The 24,354-nt window shown below is 43.9% G+C and overlaps 1 long non-coding RNA gene and 1 pseudogene across 1 annotated transcript; both read right to left on the bottom strand.

The window, feature by feature from the left end:
- The window catches only part of LOC148150024 (uncharacterized), a 148,914-nt pseudogene extending 143,693 nt beyond the window's left edge, over positions 1 to 5,221 (bottom strand).
- A 3,042-nt stretch (positions 5,222 to 8,263) lies between these two features.
- Positions 8,264 to 24,085, bottom strand: LOC148150023 (uncharacterized). The gene is made up of 4 exons (XR_015757138.1): positions 23,940 to 24,085; positions 19,427 to 19,531; positions 14,528 to 14,627; positions 8,264 to 8,994 (listed from the first exon to the last, which is right to left on the bottom strand). It is a non-coding gene; the product is annotated as an uncharacterized LOC148150023 (long non-coding RNA).
- Between the last annotated feature and the right edge of the window lie 269 nt (positions 24,086 to 24,354).

The raw sequence follows: 24,354 nt of genomic DNA, 5'->3' as shown, positions 1-24,354 counted from the left end.
TATTGAATGTAGGGAAATAGATGGTAACACCTTGCAAAATGTCCATATTACAGAGGAGGGATGTTTTGAAACACATAAAGATGGATAAATCCCCAGGACCTCATCAGGTGTAACCTAGAACTCTGTGGGAAGCTAGAGAAGTGATTGCTGGGCCTCTTGCTGAGATATTTGTATCATCGATAGTCACAGGTGAAGTGCCAAAAGACTGGAGGTTGGCTAACATGGTGCCACTCTTTAAGAAGGGTGGTAAAGACAAGCCAGGGAACTATAGACCAGTGAGCCTGACGTCAGTGGTTGGGCAAGTTGTTGGAGGGAATCTTGAGGGACAGGATGTACATGTATTTGGAAAGGCAAGGACTGATTAGGGATAGTCAACATGACTTTGTGCATGGGAAATCATGGCTCACAAACTTGATTGAGTTTTTTTGAAGAAATAACTTAGAGGATTGATGAGGGCAGAGCAGTAGATGTGATCTATGTGGATTTCAGCAAGGCGTTCGACAAGGTTCCCCATGGGAGACTGGTTAGCAAGGTTAGATCTCATGGAATACAGGGACAACTAGCTCAAAGGTAGAAAACAGGGGGTGGTGGTGGTGGAGGGTTGTTTTTCAGACTGGAGGCCTGTGACCAGTGGAGTGCCACAAGGATCGGTGCTGGGTCCACTACTTTTTGTCATTTACATAAATGATTTGGATGCAAGCATAAGAGGTACAGTTAGTAAGTTTGCAGATGACACCAAAATTGGAGGTGTAGTGGACTATGAAGAGGGTTACCTCAGGTTATAACAGGATCTTGATGAGATGGGCCAATGGTTGAGAAGTGGCAGATGGAGTTTAATTCAGATAAATGCGAGGTGCTGCATTTTGGGAAAGCAAATCGTAGCAGGACTTATATACTTAATGGTAAGGTCCTAGGGAGTGTTGCTCAACAAAGAGACCTTGGAGTGCAGGTTCATAGCTCCTTGAAAGTGGAGTCGCAGGTAGATAGGATAGTGAAGAAGGTATTTGGTATGCTTTCTTTTATTGGTCAGAGTATTGAATACAGGAGTTGGGAAGTCATGTTGCAACTGTACAGGACATTAGCTAGGCCACTGTTGGAATATTGTGTGCAATTCTGGTCTCCTTCCTATCAGAAAGATGTTGTGAAACTTGAAAGGGTTCAGAAAAGATTTACAAGGATGTTGCCAGGGTTGGAAGATTTGAGGTATAGGGAGAGGCTGAACAGGGCAGGGTTGTTTTCCTTGGATATTGAGGGGTGACCTTATAGAGATTTACAAAATCATAAGGGGCATGGTTAGGATAAATAGACAAAGTCTTTTTCCTGGGGTCGGGGAGTCCAGAACTACAGGACATAAGCTTAGGGTGAGAGGGGAAAGATATAAAAGAGATCTAAGGGGCCACCTTTTCACACAGAGGGTGGTGGAATGGAATGGAATGAGCATGGAATGAGCTGCCAGAGGCAGTGGTGGAGGCTAGTACAATTGCAATATTTAAAATGTATTTGGATGGGTATATGAATAGGCAGGGAATGGAGGGATATGGGCAGGCTGCTGTCAGATGTAGCTAGATTGGTTTGAGATATATGGTCGGCATGGACCAGTTGGACCGAAGGGTCTGTTTCCATGCTGTACATCTCTATGACTCTATGATCAGCAACCTGCAAGGATGCACATTCAGCCCCTTATTGTACTCCCTGTACACTCATGACTGTGTGGCCAAATTTCATCGAAAAGCCATTTACAAATTCACTGACACCACCATTACAAGCTGGATGTCAATCAATAACAAGACAAAATATAAGAAGGAGATAAAATGTTTGGTGTCATGGTGCAAAGATAACAATGTCAGCAAAGTGAGTTTTGAGAAGATTTGTAGCTTAGGTTGAGGTTCTGGATGTAGGTTTGCTCGATGAACTGGATGGTTCACTTTCAGATGTTTCGTCACCATACTAGATAACGTCTTCATTAAGCCTCCAGACGAAGCACCGCTGATTATTTATATGTTTGGGTTTCTTTGGATTGGTGATGTCATTTCCTGTTCTTTTCCTCAGGGGGTGGTAAATGGGGTCCAAGTCAATGTGGTTGCTGATAGAGTTCCGGTTGGAATGCCATGTTTCTGGTAATTCTCATGAGTATCTCTGTTTGGCTTGTCCTAGGATGGATGTGTTGTCCCAGTCAAAGTGGGGTCCTTCCTTATCTGTATGTAAGGATACTAGTGAGAGAGGGTCATGTCATTTTGTGGCTAGTTATGCTCATGCATCGTGGGGGCTAGTTTTGTGCCTGTTTGTCCAATGTAGTGTTTGTTATAGTTCTTGCCTGATATTTTGTAAATTACATTAGTTTTGCTTGTTGTCTGTATGGGGTCTTTCAAATTTATTAGCTGCTGTTTTAGTGTGTTGGTATGTTGGTGGGTTTGTGGGCTACCATGATGCCAAGGGGTCTGAGTAGTCTGGCAGTCATTTCCGAGATGTCTTTGATGTCGGGAAGAGTGGCTAGGATTCCTGGACGGGTTTTGTCTGCTTGTTTGGATTTGTTGCTGAGGAATCAGCAGACTGTGTTCATTGAGTACCCATTCTTTTTGAATACACTGCATAGGTAATTTTCCTCTGCTCTGCGTAGTTCCTCTGTGCTGCACCGTGTGTGTTGGCTCATTGAAATAATGTTCTGATGCAGCTCTATTTGTGGATGTTGGGATGATTGCTTCTGTAGTTCAATATTTGATCTGTATGTGTTGTTTTCCTGTATATGCTGGTTTGAAGTTCCCCATTGGCTGTTCTACTGTGACATCTAGGAATGGCAATTTGTTGTTGTTCTCCTCCTCTTTAGTGAGTTCTATGCCAGTAAGGGTATTATTGATGGTCTTAAAGGTTTCCTCTAATTCGATTTGTTAAGTAATGACAAAGGTGTCATCCATGTAGCGGTCCGAAAGTTTGGGTTAGACGGTTGGCAGACCTGTTTGTTCAATTCTCTGCAAAGAAACCTGATATTGGAGATCCCATGGGTGTTCCATTGATTTGTCTGTAGGTTTTGTTGTTGAAGTGGGTGGTAACGCATAGGTCCACTAGTTGATGATACTGTCCTTGCTGATGAAGTTTGTGGTGTTTGGTGTATGTGCCTTGGGGTCTTCTAATAGTGTAGTCAGTGATTCCTTGGCCAGGTTGATGTTGATTGATGTGAACAGGGCTATTAAATCAAAGGAGACCATTATTTCATCCTCTTCTATCTTGGTATCTTTGATGGTCTTCAGGAGTTGTTGGGTGGAGTGAATGGAGTGGCGTGAGTCTTTTACTAAGTGTTTTAGTCTTTGGTGTAGCTCTTTGGCTAATCATCTTTTACAAGATGATTAGGGGTTTAGATAGGGTCGACAGTGAGAATCTTTTTCCATGTATGGAGTCAGCTATTACAAGGGGGCATAGTTTTAAATTAAGGGGTGGTAGGTATAGGACAGATGTTAGGGGTAGGTTCTTTACTCAGCGAGTCGTGAGTTCATGGAATGCCCTGCCAGTAGCAGTGGTGGACTCTCCCTCATTATGGGCATTTAAGCGGGCATTGGATAGGCATATGGAGGATAGTGGGCTAGTGTAGGTTAGGAGTGCTTGGATCAGCGCAACATCGAGGGCCAAAGGGCCTGTACTGCGCTGTATTCTTCTATGTTCTATGTAAGTTGATGTTCCAGGTAGCAAGACTATGGGTCTGAGGGAGGATCCTGGTTTGTGAATCTTGGGTAATCCGTAGAAGCGTCGTGTGTGGGATCCGTCTGGTTGCATTTTTTTGGAAGTCAATCTAATTTATTTCTCCAAATTTCTGAATGTATTTGAGTAGGGGTCGATTGCCACTTGTTGATAAGTGTTCGTATCTCCAAGTAGTGTGTTCGCTTTTTCAATGTAGTCTCTTTGATTTAAAATGACTGTCAAGCATCCTTTGTCTGCAGGTAGGATAACAATATTTTTTAGTCTTTCTAGTGCTTTCCTTTCTTGTGAATTGAGTGTATTTCCTTCCTTTTTTCTGCTTAATGTTGGTGCGACTACCTGTCTGACAGTTTGCTGGGTTTCTTCAGTGAGTTGGTTGTCTTTCAGTGTTGCTTCTAACACTGCTAAGAAATCTTTCTTGTCCGCATCCTGGGAAATTGTAATTTAATTATCTTACTAAGACAGCTTTTGCAGTGCCTGCTAAGGGTCGGTCAGATAAGTTTTTAATCCATGCTTCTGTGATATCAGTGCTGTTACTTCGTGTAAGTTTGTCTAGTTTTTTCTGCAGGTTTAGTTGTTTTCATTTTCTGTGCTTGTCACTGTCTAATGTCTCTGGCTTGTTGTACTGTGTCTGTCCATTCATGGTCTGTTGCATTAGTGAGTAAAGGTTTTTGGTGCAAAATTTGCTGGTTGCATTCACGGAGTCTGTTGTGGGGATCATTAATCATTTCTCTAAGCATTCTGTGGCTATTTTGCTCTGCTATTATTTCGGCTAGTAGGGTGTTAAGGGGATGTTTGTATTTAAGACATTTAGGTAGTACCTGTTTTCTTAAGCATTCGTGCAAGAAGTACAGCCGTTCACGGGTGGCACTCTGTTGCCAGGCATTCATTTTCCATTTTTGGGCCAGTTTTAGCTTATTACGCCCATAGGTGTTAGTGGGTTTTGAGAAGATTTGTAGCTCAGGTTGAGGTTCTGGATGTAGGTTTGATTGCTGAGCTGGTGGGTTCATTTTCAGATGTTTCATCACCATACGAGGTAACATCTCCAGTGTGCCTCTGGGCGAAGCACTGCTAATAACTCCTGCTTTCTATTTATATGTTTGGGTTTCTTTGGGTTGGAGATGTCATTTTCTGCAGTGTTGTCATTTCCTGTACTTCTTCTCAGGGGGCGGTAAATGGGGTCCAAATCAATGTGTTTGTTGATAGAGTTCCGATTGGAATGCCATGCTTCTAGGAACTTTTGTGCGTGTCTCTGTTTGGCTTGACCTAGGATGGATGTGTTATCCCTAGAGAATTCCTAGAAGCATGGCATTCCAACAGCTAATGAACTTTAAAGACCCCATACAGACAACAAGAAAAACTAATGTAATTTCAAAATATCATGCAAGAACTGAACAAACACTACATTGGACAAACAGGCAGAAAATTAGCCAGGATACATGAACATCAACACAAAACGACATGACCCTCTCTCACCAGTATCCTTACATACAGATAAGGAAGGACACCACTTCAACTGGGACAACATATCCATCCCAGGGCATGCCAAACAGACACACCCCCTGAGAAAAAGAACAGGAAATAACATCGCCATAGGAAATGACATCACCAAACCAAAGAAACCTAAACATATAAATAGAAAGCAGGAATCATCAGCAGTGCTTCATCCAGAGGCTCACTGAAGACGTTACCTAATATGGTGGCGAAACATCTGAAAATGAACTTTCCAGCTCAGCGAGCAAACCCACACGCAGAATATCATCAAAACTAAAGACCAGATCATTGACTTCAGGCAGAAAGGAGGAGGACACACCCCTATCTACATCAATGGAGAGGAGGTGGAAAGGATGAAGGGCATCATGTTCTTAGGAGTAACGATAGCCAACAACCTGTCCTGGACCACCCACATAGATATAATGGTTAAGAAGGTGCAACAATGTCTCTTCTTTCTCAGGAGGCTAAGAAAATTTAGCAAGCCCATAACAACTCTCATCAATTTTTGCAGATGCATCATAAGAAGCATTCTAACTGAGTGTATATTGGCTTGGTACGGCAACTGCTTTGCCCAGGACCATAAGAAACTACATAAATTGTGAACACAGCCCAGACATCCCATCCCACTGACCAATCACAACCCACCTACCTTTCACGTACCCACCTATCACCATCCCACTTACATTTCTCTGACGTTACCCCAGCCCTCTATTTATTTCTGTGCTCCCTTCCCCCTCCCCAATCTTGCCGAAGGTCCTGACCTGAAACGTTGACCTTTCTGATTCTCTGATGCTGTCTGACCTGCTCTTCCAGCTCCATTCTGACTTCCAGAATCTGTAGCCCTTACTATCTGCCATCTACATTTTCATCACCACAGAAAAACATTCACCATCATCAGACCCCTCCTACCCCAGTGATAATTTCTTCCAACCTGTCCTATGAGGAAGATACAAAAGCTTAAACAGACGTAGCAACAGGTTCAAGAGGAGCTCTTTCCTGATGAAGGGCTTTTGCCCGAAACGCCGATTTCCCTGCTCCTCGGATGCTACCTGAACATCTATCAAAGTTTTACTTGCACATCCACTAATATCATTTATTGTATCCATTGCTCCCGATGCGGTCTCCTCTACATTGGGGAGACTGGGCGCTTCCTAGCAGAGCGCTTTAGGGAACATCTCCGGGATACCCGCACCAATCAACCACACCGCCCTATGGCCCAACATTTCAACTCCCCCTCCCACTCTGCCGAGGACATGGAGGTCCTGGGCCTCCTTCACCGCCGCTCCCTCACGACCAGACGCCTGGAGGAAGAACGCCTCATCTTCCGCCTCGGAACACTTCAACCCCAGGGCATCAATGTGGACTTCAACAGTATCCTCATTTCCCCTTCCCCCACCTCACCCTAGTTCTAAACTTCCAGCTCAGCACTGTCCCCATGACTTGTCCGGACTTGTCCTACCTGCCTATCTCCTTTTCCACCTATCCACTCCACCCTCTCCTCCCTGACCTATCACCTTCATCCCCTCCCCCACTCACCCATTGTACTCTATGCTACTTTCTCCCCACCCCCACCCTCCTCTAGCTTATCTCTCCATGCTTCAGGCTCATTGCCTTTATTCCTGATGAAGGGCTTTTGCCCGAAACGTCGATTTCAAAGCTCTTTGGATGCTGCCTGAACTGCTGTGCTCTTCCAGCACCATTAATCCAGAATCTGGTTTCCAGCATCTGCAGTCATTGTTTTTACCTTAGAGGGATATAAGCCAAATACTGGCACACATGACTAGATTAATTTAGGAAATCTGGTCGCATGGACAGAAGGATCCGATTCTGTGCTGTACATCTCTTATGATTCATGTCCTTCAACCTACTATGTTGTGCCAAATGTGACACCAAATTAAACTAATCCCTTCTGCTGGCCCTTCATTCCTTTCATATACATGTGCTTATCTAAAAATCCCTTAAATACCCCTATCATATCCCCACCACTCCCCCAGCAGAGCGTTCCAGACTCCTATGACTGTGTGTAAAAAAACTTGCCCCTCACATTTCCTTCGAACATCCCCCCTCTCAGCTTAAATGCATGCCCCCCCCCCCCCCCCCCCCCCCGAGTATTAGACATTTCTGGGAAGAAAAAGATTCTGATCAACTCTATCCATATATTGCATAATTTTACAGATATCTTTCAAGTCTCCCTCTGTCTCTGCCGCTCCAGACAAACAACCCCATTTTTTCTAGTCTCTCCTTATAGGTCATATGCTCCAATCCAGGCAGCATCCTAGTAAGATTAGTGTGGTGCAGGTCAGGCAGCATCTGAAGAGCAGGAAAATTGACGTTTCAGGCAGGAGCCCTTCATCAGCATCTGTAGTCCTCACTTTCGCCGGGCATCCTGGTAAATCTCTTCTGCACCCTCTCCAAAGCCTCCATGTCCTTCCTGTATTGCTGCAACTAGAACTGAACACAGTGCTCTAGGTGTGGCTTAACTAAAGCTGCAACATGACATCCTGACTCTTGTATTCAATTCCCTGACCAATAAAGTCAAGCATGCTATATGCCCATTACCCACTCTATCTACTTACGTGGCCACTTTCAGGGAGCTACAGACTTGAATTCCAAGATCCCTCTGTACATCAATGCTGTTCATGAGTCCCACCATTAACAGTATACTTTTCCTTAACATTTGATCTACAGCACCTCATACTTACCCATATTAAATTCCAAAGGCTATTTCGCCTCCCCCCCTGCACATGATCTATGTCCCGCTGTATCCTTTAACAACCTTCTACACTATCCACAACACCACCAATCTTTGTCTGCAAGCTTACTAACCGACCTGTCTACGTTTTCATCCAAGTCATCTATAAAAATATCACAAACAGCCGAAGTCCTAATATGGATCCCTGCAGAACACCAATTCTGAATCCACGTTGGCAAGTCACCATGGATCCCATGCTCCTCAATCTTCTAAATGAGCCTACATGAGGGAGCATGTCAAAAGCCTTACTAAAGTCCACGTAGACAATATCCACTGCTCTTGCCTCATTGAACACTTTTGTCACCTCCTTGAAAGATTCTATCAAGTTAGTAAGATTTTATTTAATTTATTATAGTCACATGTATCTAAGTACAGTGAAAAGTTTTATTTTGCAACAAGTACAGGCATATCATAGGAAACAAGGACATACAGATCAAAGGTTGCTGAGGCATACAAAGTTACAGCTGCACAGGAGGTGCATAAAGCAAGATTAACATTAACATGATTGGCATTAATTGAAGTTAGAGAAGTCAATTCAACAGTCTAATAACAGCAAGAACCTTTAAAATTTGGCTCGTGTGTTCAAGCTTCTGTAACTTCTGCCTGACAGAAGAGATTGGAAGAGAACATTACTGGGGTTGGAGAGGTCTTTGATGTTAATAACATTTCTGCAGCAACAAAAAGTGAAAATGGAGTACATGGATGAAAGATTGGCTTCCATGATGATCTGGGCTGTGCACACAACATTCTTTAGTTTCTTAGGATCCTGGGCAGCGCAGTTGCCGTATCAGGCCATTATTCATCTAGATAGAATGCTTCCTGTGGTGCAACTGTAGAAGTTGGTGAGGGTCCTATGGACATAGGAAATTTCCTAAGCCATCTGAGGAAGAAGAGGCATTGTTATACCTTTGTGACTGTCACATCTACATGGGAAATCCAGGACAGATTGTTGGTTCACATCACTTCTAGGAACGTGATGCTCTCAAATGTCTCCATCTCAGCTCAGTTAATGTAGAAAGGGACGGATTCTCCTCTTTTCTTCCTGAAGTCAGTGATCAGTCCTTTGTTTTACCAACATAGAGAGAGTTTTTTTATCATTTGCATCATGATATCAAGCATTCTGACTCATAGTTGTTTGATATCTAGCCTGCCACAATAGTATCATCAGAAAAATTGTAGATGGTGTTTGTTTGGAATTTTGTGACACAGGCTGTACAGGGTCCACAGTATGGAACTGAGAACGCACCCTTGAGGGGTATCATTGCTGAGGATTATCTTGGAGGAGGTGCTATTGCCCTACACAAGCTATGCTGGGTCCCCCTAATTAGGCCAAATGCATATAAATCCTATCCCTAAGAATTCTCTCCAATAGCTTCCCAACTGATGAGAGACTCGCCGGTCTGTAGTTTCCTGAATTATCTCCATTTTCTTTCTCAAACAGAGGAACAAGACCAAACACTGGTTCTATCATTGATTCTTCTGGGAACCTCATTCAAAGTTGTTTCACTTAAATTTGTTTTTTGGATGCAATCACAGCTTTAAGTTTCATGTACTAGATAAAATACATCCAAACAAGTTCCCATCCCTTTCAATCGATGGTGACCTCAAATGCATTGCTGGTGAGGATAGTTGAGGCAGGAAACCTCAATGTCTATGAAATACTTTGATCAGCACTTGAAATGTCATAACATTCTGGAAAGTGGGCCCATTGTGGCATATTTTTTGTCACTGCAGACTCAATGGGCCAAATAGCCTCTTTCTGCACACTAGGTTTCTTTGATTAATTGTTACACATGCCACAACCTTCACTCATCTGCTGATTTATGCCAAACCCATACTAACACTACGACTTACAACCATGTTTCTGCAATAGCAATTATATCATAACCATTTATTTGTTTGTACCTTTAGATCATCTACCTTGTGAATGCTGAATGCATTTGTCTTTTTGACATCTTTCCTCATTCAAGACATACTCAATGTTCAGCTGTTTCTCCTAACCCTAATCTCCTTTGCTGCTTTTCTCCTTCCTGCTACCAGCTTAACTCTCTTACAATTTGGGTTACCCCACAGGCTCCCATTCCCCTGATAAACTAGTTTAAACCAACTCCAATTGCTCTTGCAAATTTCCCTGTGGGGATATGTCAGTCTGATTAAGATGTAGCCTTTGCAGTTTGTACCAGTCTCATCCTTCCCAGAATTAATCCTACTGCCTCAGAAATTTGACACACTTCCTCCTATGTCAGGTCTTGAACTTAGTCATTTATTCAATTTTTTTTAGAAAGCCACAGTTAAATCTATTTTCACCACACACTAAGCAGAGCACTCTCCTTAGTAAATATGCTATTTATCAAATTACCTCTAGCTTAATTGCCTGTTCTCAATCTTTTTAGCAATGGGAGCAATTTCTTCCAATGTACTTTGGGAAGACCACTTACGATTTTCAACATTAGATTAGATTCCCTACAGTGTGGAAACAGGCCCTTAGCCCCAACAAATCCACAACGACCCTCTGAAGAGCAACCCACCCAGACCCATTCCACTACGTTCACCCGACTAATATAGTTAACACTACGGGTAATTTAGCATGGCCAATTCATCTAACCTGCACATCTTTGGACGGTGGGAGGAAACCAGAGCAAACCCACGCAGACACAGGGAGAACATGCAAACTCCACACAGATAGTTGCCAGAGGTGAGAACTGAACCCGGGTCTCTGGCACTATAAGGCAGCAGTGCTAACCACTGAGCCACTGTGCCACCTATCATCTTTATCAAATCCATACCATCTTTTCTGTAAGGGAGCAATCAATCTATGCATTGAGGAAACCGGAAATAAATTCAATATTCTCTTTACTGCAAGAGTATGGAGTACATTTTTGTTTATTTACAGGACACAAGCCATCCTGATTTCCCTTGGAGTAGGTAGTGGTGAGCTCCTTCTTCAACCCTAATGCAATGCTTGTGGTGTAGTAACACCATGCTTTTGCAAGGGAGTTCCAGAATTTGACCAAGTGCTAATGAAGGGATAGCAATATAGTTTCAACTCTGAATAGTATGGGGCTTGAAGGGGTGGTGTGCCTTTCCCCTGCTGCCCTTGAGTTTTGAGGTGATCAAGGATGTGGAAGGTGTTTTGAAGGATCCTTAGTGAATAAAATACCAATTTATTGTCATGTGCATTTTTACAAAACAAATACAGTGCTAAGTTTTATAAGTTACCATACCACACCTAAATTAACAACAGAAGTCATAAATAAGGAAAACAAAAGTAAAAGTTAATCACAGTTCAATTAACAACTCCTGAGAGAGGAGTACACTGGAAAAACATGCCGAAACTGCCATCCAGGGCTGGGCTGACACTGCTAAGCCAGGCCAAGATCACAGCGAGACAAGACCTTCGTGCCAGGCCGTTGGAAGACCCAGATGCCGCCTCTGTAGCGAAGACGAAACATCCACACCAACAGAAGACCTCAATATGGGACTAAACCTTCACGTGAGGCTGCTGAAATACCCAGAAGCTACCAAAGACCTCCATGACAGGATGAGACCTCCACCGCAGGACAAGAACATCATTCCAAGTGAAGATCACCACTCCTAGACGACACCGTCAAAGTGAGTGACAATACATTTCATAGATGGTACAAATTGCTCTCACTGTATCAGTGCTAAGAGTAAATATAGGTGGTAGATGGGTGTGTGAATAAAGCAGGATGCTTTACCCTGGATAGCATCAAGCTGCTGAGAGTGCTATTTAAGCTACATTCAACCAGACAAGTTGAAAGTATTCCCTTATCCTCCTGACTTGTGTCATGTAAATAGTTGACAGCCTCTAGAGATAGGGCATGAGTGACTTGCCGTAGTATCTTCAGCCCCTGACCTGATCTTGCAGTCAAGTATTTATGGAGCAGGTCAGTTCAGTTTCTGGTCAAAAGGTAATCACTAGAAGGTCAATTCAGCAATTGTAATGCCATTAAAAGTCAAGGTAAAGTGGTTTAGATTAGACTAGATTCTCTATAGTGTGGAAACAACAAGTCCACACCGACCCTCCGAAGAGAAAGCCACGCAGACCCATTTCCCTCTAACTAAAGCACCTAACACCGTGGGCAATTTAGACTGGCCAATTCACCTGACTAGCACATCTTTAGACTGTGGGAGGAAACCGGAGCACCCGGACGAAACCCACGCCGACATGGGGAGAATGTGCAAACTCCACACAGACAGTCACCCAAGGTTGGAATCGAACCTGGGTCCCTGGTGTTGTGAGGCAACAGTGCTAACCACTGAGCCACTGTGCCACCCCAGGGGATGGTCATTGCCTGAAACATGCATGGCATGAATGTGGCTGGCTACTTGACAGGCCAAACATGGATATTGTCTAGGTCTTATTATATATGAATATAGGTTACTTTGGTAGCCGAGAAGTTGAGTAGTGTTGAATACTGTGCAATCATTACCAAACATCCAAACTTTTGACTCTGGTTGATGGAAGGTCACTGGTAAAAGTATAAAGATGGTTGGGTCTAGGACACTACCCTAGGGAACCCCTGCAATGATGTTCTGAAACTGGGATTGACTCCAGAAAAATGATGGGTTTTTCCAACAACCGACAATGTGGATTTGCAGTCATCATTAGACTCTGAATTCTAGTTTTTGTTAATTGAACTCAAATTTCACCAACTGCTGTGACAGAATTCAAACACAGGCGACCAGAACATTACCTGGGTCCCCAAATTAATAGTCCAGTGACAATACCGCTAGGCCATAAGCTCCCGAGGTTATGCAACAAGATATACTGATGACCTTCAACGAGAATGCTAAAGTCCTTACATTAGCTCCCATAACTATGAGATGTGCGTCATGTAGAAAAATTCAATTAACTTTTGTTATAGTGCCTGGTACAGGTACACAATCCTTTATCTGAAACCCTTAGGGAAAGCTAGTTTCCACAATTTTTCAGATTGGAATAAGTGACAGTTTAATGGTGAAATTTTAAAAATCTTACCTAACAGCAGATGCACCTGTGAGTACTATGAGCCCTGAGACAGAATTGATGCCTGCCAGTGCTGGGCCACACTGCCACATCATATCTGCATGAGGTGGGTTGAGCAGATATGGAGTTGGGTTAACAGTTTGCACGTCAAATAACGCTATTATGGAGAAAAAACTTCATGAATAAGCTCTGAATTTCGATGCTTTTTAGATTTTGGATAAAGGACTCTTCCTGTATTTGCATACATAATCTGTAGGAGAAAGTGAGGACTGCAGATGCTGGAGATCAGAGCTGAAAATGTGTTGCTGGAAAAGCGCAGGTCAGGCAGCATCCAAGGAACAGGAGATTCGATGTTTCAGGAAAGAAGAAGGGCTCATGCCCGAAATGTCGATTCTCCTGTTCCTTGGATGCTGCTTGACCTGCTGCGCTTTTCCAGCAACACATTTTCAGTACATAATTTGTAGGCACAGACACGGTGGTTGGACTCAAGCTTAGCAATTCTGATGCCTTGAGAAAATCCTTTTTTTATTAATAAAGATTAATAATAATGTTTGTAATAAAGATACAACAATAATAGGACAAGACAAACAGAGGACAGCCACAGAATTCCTGGAACATTGACACTCATCCATCAATAAACAGATCGACCTCGACCCAATATACCAACCACTGCAACGAAAAACTAGAACTGGCAATCAGAAGCAGTGGGAACCAAACCAAATAAATTCCAACCAACACAGTACAGCAGCGCATCATAGGAGGCTCCAAAACACGGAGGATGTCACCTAGAATGGGCATGAAACATCTGCAAATCAAATTCACAGCTCGGTGAACATACCCAAAATACCTGCATCCCTTTTTATGTTCACTCATGGCACATGAGCATTACTGGCTGGCCAGCATTTACTGCCCATCCTTATTTGCCTTGGAGATCAAGTCTCCAGAGGGGAAGCAACGGCCTAGTACTTTATTACTGGACCGTTAATCCAGAGATCCAGATAAATGTTCTGGGGATCCAGGCTTGAATCCCGCCACAACAGTTGGAATTTGAATTCAATAAATATCTGGTATTAAAAAAATCTAAAGATAACCATGATTCCATTGCCAACTGTCGTAAAAACCCACCTGTTTTACCAATACCCTTTAAGGAAGGAAACTGCCATCCTTATCTGGTCTGGCCTACATGTGACTCCAGACCCTCGGCAGTGTGGCTCACTCTTAACTGTCTTCTGGGCAATTAGGAACGTGCAATAAATGTTGCTGAGCCAGTGATGCGGTCATCCAAGTGAATGAATAAAAGAAAAAAACAAGGTAGTTTTATTAGGTGCCTTGACAAATTGTAACGACTCTTGTAGATCGTAAACACTGCTGCTACTGATTATTGAAGGTAGAAATTGTGGATGTGGTACGAACCAAACAGACTGCTTATAGAATATGGACATCATTTAGGGCCAACGGATAATGCTTTCGCAAAGATGCAGATGTGATGTTTCTTGTGTTGTTGGAGGTGCACTCATCCAGGCAAATGAGTATTTTATCACACACATGACATATGCCTTGTAGATGATGCACAGGCTTTGGGGAGTCAGGAGGTGGTTCCTTACCTATGACCTGCTCTTGTATTGCTATAGGAGGTCCAGTTCAGTTTCTGGTCAATAATGACCCTTGGGGTGTTGATAATCCGGGATTCAGTGATGGTAATGCCTTTGAATTAAATAGGGAAATGGTTAGATTTTCGCTTGTTAGAGACAGTCATTGCCGGCATTTGTGTAGTGCGAACACAGAACGTTAAAGAGCAGTACAGGCCCTTCAGCTCTCGATGTTACGCAAACCTGTGAAATTAACCTGATGCCCATCCAACTACACCTTTCCATTATTATCCATATGTCCGCCCAATGCCTATTTAAATGCTCTTAACGTCTATTACTGTTGCAGGCAGGCCATTCCACACCCCTACTACTCTAAGTAAAGAAACTACCCCTGATATCTGTCCTAAATCTATCACCCCACAATTTAAAGCTAATTCCCCTTGTGTTAGCCTTCACCATCCGAGGAAAAAGGCTCTCACTGTCCACCCTATCTAATCCTCTGATTATGTTATACGTTTCGATTAAATCACCTCTCAACCTTCTTCTCTCCAATGAAAACAGTCTCTGTTCCTCAGCCTTTCCTCATAAGACCTTCCTTCCATACCAGGCAACAGTAAATTTTTTTCTGAACCCTTTCCAAAGCTTCCACATCCATCCTAAAATGCAGTGACCAGAACTGTACGCAATACTCCAAGGCAGCCTTACCAGTGCCTTGTACACCTGAAGCATGACCTCATGGCTCTGAAACTCAATCCCCCTACCAATAAACGCTAACACACCATATGCCTTCTTAACAACCCTATCAACCTGGGTGGCAACTTTCAAGCATTTATGCACCTGGACACCGAGATTTCACTGTTCATCTGCACTGCCAAGAATTTTACCATTAGCCCAGTCCTCTGCATTCCTGTTATTTTTTCCGAAGAGAACTACCTCACGCTTTTCTGCATTAAATCACCTCTCACGGTGGCAAGCACTGCTGCCTCACAGCGCCAGAGACCCGGGTTCAATTCCCGCCTCAGGCGACTGACTGTGTGGAGTTTGCACGTTCTCCCAGTGTCTGCGTGGGTTTCCTCCAGGTGCTCTGGTTTCCTCCCACAGTCCAAAGATGTGCAGGTCAGGTGAATTGGCCATGCTAAATTGCCCGTAGTGTTAGGTAAGGGGTAAATGTAAGGGTATGGCTGGGTTGCGCTTCGGCGGGTCGGTGTGGACTTGTTGGGCCAAAGGGCCTGTTTCCACACTGTAAGTAATCTAATCTAATCTAAACTCCAGTTGACACTTCTCAGCACAGCTCTGCATCTTATCTATGTCCCTCTGTAATCCACAATATCCTTTGGCACTATCTGAACTCTGCCTACCTTATAGCGTCAACTGCAAATTTACTAACCCATCCTTCTATGCCCACATCCAGATCATTTCTAAAAATGACAATGGTCCCAAAACAGTAACTGAGCTCCAGGATGACCATTTCCCATCAACCACCACCCTGTCTTCTTTCAGCGAGACAATTTCTGATTCAATTAGCTAAATCACCTTCAATCCCGAAACTCCGTATTTTGGGTAATAGCCTACTGTGTGGAACCTTATCAAACGCCTTATTGAAGGCCATATACATCACATCAACTGCTTTAGCTTCATCCATCCGTTTTGTCACCTTCTCAAATAACTCAAAAAGGTTAGTTAGGTATGACCTACCCTTCACAAAACTGTGTTGACCATCTTATTAGATTTCCTGGTGTGGAAACAGGCCCTTCGGCCCAACAAGTCCACACTGACCCTCTACAGAGTAACCCACGCAGACCCATTTCCCTCTGACTAATGCACCTAACACTGTGGGTAATTTAGCATGGCCAATTTACCTGACCTGCACATCTTTGGACTGTGGGAGGAAACCGGAGCACCCGGAGGAAACCCACAAGACACAGGGAGAACGTGCAAACTCCACACAGACAGTTGCCAGAGGCTGGAATCGAACTGAAACCCTGGTGTTGTGAGGCAGCAGTGCTAACCACTGAGCCACCATGCCGCCCCAGGGTGGCATCTCCAATCAAATTATTCCTTTTCAGATGATTATAAACCCCATTTCTATAACCTTTTCCAACAACTGAAGTAAGGCTCACTGGCCTATAATTATTAGGGTTATCCCGACTCCTTTTTAAACAAAGGAACAACATCCACTCTTGTGTGCTACTCTTGTCGACAATGATGACAAAGATCAAAGCCAAAGGCTCTGCAATCTCCTTCCTAGCTTCCCAGAGAATTGGAGGATTAATCCCATCTGGCCCAGAGGTCTTATCTATTTCCAGATCTTTCAAAATTGCTAAAAGCTCCACTTTGTCAGCCGCAATCCCATCTAATCTTGTAGCCTGTATCTCCATATTCTCACTAACATTGCCCATTTCCAATGTGAACACTGACGCAAAGTATTCATTACGTGCTTCCCCTATGTCCTCAGATTCTACACATAATTTCCCACTACTATCTTTGATTGGCCCTAATCTTACCCTAGTCATTCCTTTATTCCTGATATACCTTTTGAAGGCCTTAGGTTTTTCCTCAATCCTATCCGCAGACAACTTCTCATGTCCCCACCTGGCTCTTCTTAGCCCTCTCTTTAGATCTTTTCTGGCTAACTTATAACTCTCAAGCCCCCGAACTGAGCCTTCACGCCTCATCCTCACATAAGCCTTCTTCTTCCTCTTGACAAGAGCTTCCAACTTCTTTAGTAAACCATGGCTACCTCTCACAATATCTAACTCCCTGCCTGACAGGTATGTACTTATGAGAATAGCTACCCGCAGTAGCTATTCCTTGAATAAGCTCCAAATTTCAAGTGCGTCCATCCCCTACAGTTTCCTTCCCCATCCTATGCACCTTAAATCTTGCCTAATTGCATCATATACCTCTTTCCCTGCAGTATATACCTATCCCTGCCCACTGCTATTATAAATATAACTGAATTACGGTCACTATCGCCATAGTCTCACCTACCCCAAATCTAACACTCACCGGGTTCAATCCTCAGTACTAAATCCAATATGGCATTGCCTCTTCTTGGCCTGTTTACATACTGTGTCAGAAAACTCTCCTGCACACATTGAATAAAAACTGACCCATTTAAACTGCTTTAACTACAGTATTCCCAGTCAATGCTAGGGAAGTTAAAGTCCTGGTAACAACTCCCCTGTTACTTGCTCCTATAAGAATCATCTTTGCTATCCTTTCCTCTACATCCCTGGAACAATTCTGGGGCAGATAGCAAACCCACAATAGGGTGACCTGTCCTTTCCTGTTTCAAACCTCAGCGGAAGAGTCCTCAAATGTTATCTCAGCTGCTGTAATGCTACCTTTGATTAACAATGCCACCACCCCCACCCCTTTTCACATCTTCTCTGTTCTTTCAGAAACATTTAAATCCTGGAATCTACAACAACCATTCCTGTCCCACTTCCAGCCACATCTCTGAAACGGCCACAACATGGAAATCTGGTACCAACCCTTTCTGCAAGTTCATCCACCTTATTCCAGATCCTCCTGGTATTGAAGTACACACATTTCAAATTAACACCCTGATTGCCGGTGCCCTCTTGTAAACCTTGTAAACCTACCCCTGACCTCACTACCCTCAACCTCCTGTACATTGGAACTACAATTCAGGTTTGCATCCTAGCTCTCTGAATTTCTGACTTAGGTCCCCACCTTTCTTCCTATCTGTCATTAGGCCTACACAGACCACGACTTGGGGCTGCTCCCCCTCCCCATCAAGGATCCCGAAAACACGAACCCTGGCACCTGGGATGCACACCAATCGTAAGTCTCTCTCGTTCCCACAAAATCCCCTATCTGTCCCCCTAATTATGGAGTCCACAATGACTAAAGCTCTGCTCCTTTTCCCTCTTCCTTTCTGAACAAAAAGGGACAGACTCTGTGCCAGAGACCTGTGCCCCATTGATTACCCCTGGCGAGTATACTTGGTGTTGACGGGAACCACCACAGCAGACCCCTGCATTGTCTGCCTGTTCCTTTTCCCACCCCTGACAGCAACCCATCTACCTTCACGTGGCTATGAAGTAACTACCTCCCTGTAACTCCTCTCAACAACTCCCTCCGCCTCCCAAATGATCCGAAGTTCATTCAGCTCCCGTTCCCTAACGCGGTTCTCTAGGAGCTGGAGTTGGTTGCACTCCCCACAAATAAGGTCAGCAGGGACACTAGAGGTGACCCTTACCTCCCACATACGGCAGGAAGAACATTCAACTGTCCTAAACTCCACTCTCACTATTCTAAATTCCCAAATAGACTGCTGAAAAAAATGAAACAAAAGAAAACACTTGTCACTTTACCAACCAATGCATATAATTTTTTTTAAGTTAGAGGAAGAGGATGGGTGGGAGACATTACCCGAGTAGCGTTTCAGGTAAAGCAACTGCCCAAATATGTAACCTCATGATCTCTGCGACTGCCTCCAGGAAGAGAACAATGCCCAACCTGAAAGTTAGTCATTTAAACTGTATGCTCACATATCCCAAATCTATTGCAGGATCTTTCGTCAGACAAATCTGTGCAACATTTCAGCATTTTTTGTTACAGGAAATTTAGCTAAACTCCATGGGCTTACACAGATAATGGTAGAACCCTGGGGAGTATTGTTGAACAGAGACCTAGAGGTTTCAGGTACATTTTTCTTTAAAAAGCGGTGCCATAGATAGACGGAGTGGAGGAGGAAGAATTTGGCACACTTGCCTTCATTCATCATAGCACTGAGTATCAGAGTTTGGATGTTATAGTTTTACAGGTCAGGTAAGACCTTGGGGAGTCTTAACCCCGAGGTCACTCTGTTTGACAAGTACATTGTTCCTTGAAAGCAGCACCAGAGGTAGACAGGGTGGTGAAGAAAGGGTTTGGCATACTTGCCTTCACTGGTCAGAGTACTGAATGTAGGAGTTTCGACATTACGGTGCGACCTCTACATGAGGTCGGTGAGACCACTTTAGAGTACTGGGTACAGTTCTGGTCGCCCTGCAATAGAAAGAAATTATTAAATTGGGAACAGTACAGCAAAGATTTACGAGGATGTTACTAGGACTGGAGGTTCTGAGTTAAGGAAAGTCAAAGAGGTGTGCAGCACGGAAACAAACCCTTCGGTCCAACTCATCCAAACCGACCAGATATCCTAACCTAATGGATGTATGTTTGTTCACTGAGCTGGAAGGTTCTTTTGCAAATGTTTCAACACCATATGAGGTAACACCATCAGTGAATCACTGGTGTTATGGTCCACTTTCTATTTGTGTTGAAGTTTCCTTGGGTTGGTGGTGTCATTCCCTGGAATGATGTTATTCCCTGTGCTGGCGATGTCATTCCCTGTTCTTTTTTCTCAGAGGTTATAGATGGGATTCAAATTGATGTGTTTGTTGATAGAGTTGGAATGCCTCTGTTTGGCTTGTCCAAGGAGGTATGTGTTGTCCCAGTCAAAGTGGTGTCCTTCCTCATCTGTATGTAAGGATAGAGATAGAAACTCGATCCACTTTATCCAGAAACTCTAGTTACTGTCCCCTACATCAAGGGCATCTCAAATGACTGCCAGTCTACTCAGACCTCTTGGCATCATGGTAGCCCACAATTCCACCAACACACTAGAACAGCAGCTACTGAACTTAAAGACCCTATACAGCCAACAAGCAAAATGAACATTTACAAAACACCTTGCATGAACTGTAACAAACAGTACATTGGACAGACAGGCAGAAAACTAGCCGATAGGATACATGATGATCAACTAGCCACGAAAAGACATGATTCACTATAATTAGTATCCTTACATACAAATGAGGAAGGACACCACTTTGACTGGGATAACACATCTATCATAGGACAAGCCAAACAGAGGTACACACGAGAATTCCTAGAAGCAATGCATTCCAACTGCAACTTGATCAACAAACACATCAATTTGGATCCCATCTATCATCCTCTGAGAAAAAGAACATGAAATGATATCACCAACACAAGAAATGACATCACCACCCCAAGGAAACCTAAACACAAAAATAGAAAGCAGACCACAACACCAGAGGCTCACTGATGATATTACCTAGTATGGTGACGAAATACTTGAAAACAAAGCTTCCAGCTCAGTGAGCAAACTTACATCCAGAACCTCAACCTGGCCTACAAATCTTCTCCAAACTTATTAACATCCTAACCTAATCTCCTCCCGTTTGCCATTACTTGGTCCATATCCCGCTAAACCCTTCTTGTTCATATACCCATCCAGATTCCGTTTAAATGGTGTAATTGTGCCAACTTCCACCACTTCCTCTGGCAGCTCAATCCATACATGCACCACCCTCTGTGAAAAAGTTGCCCCTGAAGTCCCTTTTATATCTTTCTCCTCTCACCCTAAACCAATGCCCTCTTGTTCTGGACAGCCCAATCCCAGGGAAAAGACTTGTCTATTTATCCTGTCCATAGGAGAAAGTAAGGGCTGCAGATGCTGGAGATCAGAGCTGAAAATGTGTTGCTGGAAAAGCGCAGCAGATCAGGCAGCATCCAAGGAACAGGAGAATCGGCGTTTCGGGCATAAGCCCTTCTTCAGGAATGAGGAAGGTGTGTCCAGCAGGCTAAGATAAAAGGTAGGGAGGAGGGACTTGGGGGAGGGGGTTGGAAATGCGATAGGTGGAGGGAGGTCAAGGTGAGGGTGATAGGCCGGTGGGGTGGGGGCGGAGAGGTCAGGAAGAAGATTGCAGGTTAGGAAGGCGGTGCTGAGTTCGAGGGATTTGACTGAGACAAGGTGGGGAGAGGGGAAATGAGGAAACTGGAGAAATCGGAGTTAGAACGTGGCTGAAGAGCTTCTGTGCAGAGGAGATGACCTGGGGTGTGCAGTGAGAGAGGGACTCACTGAAATCCTTGTAGAGGGAGGAAGAGAGCTTCTTCAAGGAAGGCATCCTTGTAAGAGGATTCGCATGTCACTCTTCAGCCTCCAACACTCCAGGGAAAACAGGCCCAGCCTATTCAGCCTCTGCCTATAGCTCAAATCCTCCAACCCTGATAACATCCTTGCACATCTTTTCTGAACCCTTTCAAGCTTCACAATATCCTTCCTGTGAAGCCGCAACATGACCTCCCAACTCCTGTACTCAAATCTCTGACCAATAAAGGAAAGCATACCAAAAGCCTTCTTTACCATCCTATCTACCTGCAACTCCACTTTCAAGGAACTATGAACCTACACTCCAAGGCCTCTTTCTTCAGCAATACTCCCCAGAATCTTATCATTAAGCGTATAGGTCCTAGGAGAAAGTGAAGACTGCAGATGCTGGAGATCAGAGTCTAGAGTGTGGTGCTGGAGAAGCACAACAGTTTAGGCAGCATCCAAGGAGCAGGAGAATCGATGCTTCAGGCATAAGCCCTTCATTAGGAAGGTGCTTATGCCTGAAACGTTGATACTCTTCCTCCTTGGATGCTGCCTGACCTGCTATGCTTCTCCAGCACCACACTCGAGTGTGTAAATATCGCTCTGATTTGCTTTTCCAAAATGCAGCACCCACATTTATCTAAATTAAACTCCACCTGCCACTCCTCAGCCCATTGGCCCATCTGATCAAGATCATGTTGCACTCGGAGGGAACCTTCACTATCCGCTACACCTTCAATTTTGGCATCATCTGCAAACTTACTACCTATACCTCCTACGTTCACATCCAAATCATTTATATAAATGACGAAAAGCAGTAGACTCAGCACTAATCCATGTGGCACTCCAGCACCATCCTCTGTCATCTACTTCTGAATCAGTTCCGTTTCCAAATAACTAGTTCTCCCAGTATTCCATGCGATCTAACCTTGCTAACCAGTCTCCCATGAAGAACTTTGTCAAATACCATAGCGAAGTCCACATAAATCATGTTTACTGCACTGCCCTCGTCAATCCACTTTGTTACCTCTTCAAAAAAAACTCAATCAAGTTTGGGCTGGGACTTTCTTTCCTGGAGCATAAGAGATTGAGCAGTGACTTTATAGAACTTCACAAAATCATGAGGGGCTCGCATAGGGTCGGGTACGTTTTGGCGCTGAGCTGTTTTGGTGCCAATTCAGAAAAAACAATTCTTGTTTGGTAAGAGAGGAAGACTAACAACCCGATGTAATTTTCTCAACTAGCAAGAGTTGATAATCAAAGCTGTAATGACCCACTGTAGATTCAAATCTCGTTTTGTAATCATTTTCTCATTTAACAATTGTTAATAGTCATCTACTGCCTTGATGATACTTAAGCCCTTCTGTCTTCACATTGGAAAGCTGTAATACAATTTTCTTTCTACTTTCTTGTAGAGCCCATACCAGAAATGGCTGAAAACATTCTAAGCAAGAGACACAAACCAAAATTTTCACACGATAGTTATCTATATGTATTGGCGCCAAAACAGCTCAGTGCCAAAACAGTTTAGAGCCAAAAGGGTAGCGCCAAATAGTCCCATTCTGCTCGTGTAAGGTGAATGTCAAAGGTCTATTCCCAATTAAAAACTGGGGCCATAGTTTTAGGGTAGATAGGAAAAGACTTAAAAGGGAACTGAGGGGCAACATTTTCACAATGAGGGTGGCTCATTTATGGAATGAACTGCCAGAGGGAGTGGCAGATGCAAGTACACTTATAACATTTAAAAGACATTTGGACAGGTACATGAATAAGCAAGGGTTAGCAGGAAATGGGCCAAGTTCAAGTAAATGGGACTAGTTCAGTTTGAGAAACCTGTCATGGGTGAGTTCAACCAAAGGGTCTGTTTCTGTACTGTCTGACTCAATGAAACATGACATGCTGCGATGTGGAGGTGCCGGTGTTGGACTGGGATGGACAAGGTCAGAGGTCAGACGACACCAATTTTTGGTGCCTTAATTAATCAAATTATAGATCATCCCTTCACTTGTTATTCAGCTGTTGACACTTTACTCATACATCTGAGACTCTAGATCACCTGCAGAGGTGTATTACTCAGCCTGTCCAACACTCCATTCACCCCATTTGTATGATGTTTTGCTCTCGCTGCCAATAAATTCTATGTCTGTATCTTTCTCTCCTACTTCGCCTGACGCAAGAACTACACTCCAGAAGCTTGTGATTTCAAATAAACCTACTGGACTACAACCTGGTGTTGCTGGGTTACTGAATCTCATGCTCAAGTTATGTCAGGGGCGTCTCCTCATAAGTTGGCACTGAAACAGTCCTGTGCTTTCCTCATTAATTGGGAAGAAACCAGACTAAATTCCAATTTTATTTCCATTCTTCCCTGTGAGTATTTCCTCCAACCTGATCTCTGTCCAGGCTCCACGTATCGCGTTCATAACTTCTCTAATGCATCTTTATCCAGTAATGCACAATATGGTATCTCTTTCCAAATGTTTTAAGATAAAGTATATAAAATTGAGTGACCTCCACATCCATACTATCATTCCTGGGCTTTTTCACGTTTTGTCCAGTTCTCTCCCTCCTTTCTCTTCGTATAGGCCGTGATTTTTCAACTTTTCCACACACGCTTCTCGTTTCGTTTCGCCTCGCCTCTCCGAACCCGAACCCGAACCCGAACCCGAAGTCGTTTAGTATAAAGTCCCCCTCAGCCACCCCCGTATTTTCTTTCCTTTCTTTCTCATCCTATGTCTCATGCCCTACCCCGCCCATTTTCTACTCTCCCGTCAACATTGCGACGACCATCACCCAACAGCCGAGTTAAAAAGGCGCCAAACTGCCACCTGCCGCAGAACTTCGCGCGCTCCAGCCAACCGGCACCCTCACCTCACTGCGCCTGCGCCCCGCTAACTGTCACCTGCCAGAGGCGAGCACCCTCCCC

Source organism: Chiloscyllium plagiosum, unplaced genomic scaffold, assembly GCF_037043375.1.
Source record: "Chiloscyllium plagiosum isolate Xiang-an unplaced genomic scaffold, Cpla_swu_hap1 HiC_scaffold_5, whole genome shotgun sequence".
NCBI classification, from domain to species: Eukaryota; Metazoa; Chordata; class Chondrichthyes; order Orectolobiformes; family Hemiscylliidae; genus Chiloscyllium; species Chiloscyllium plagiosum.
Note: the sequence above shows the minus strand (reverse complement) of the source record. Positions and strands in the feature narration are given on the sequence as shown.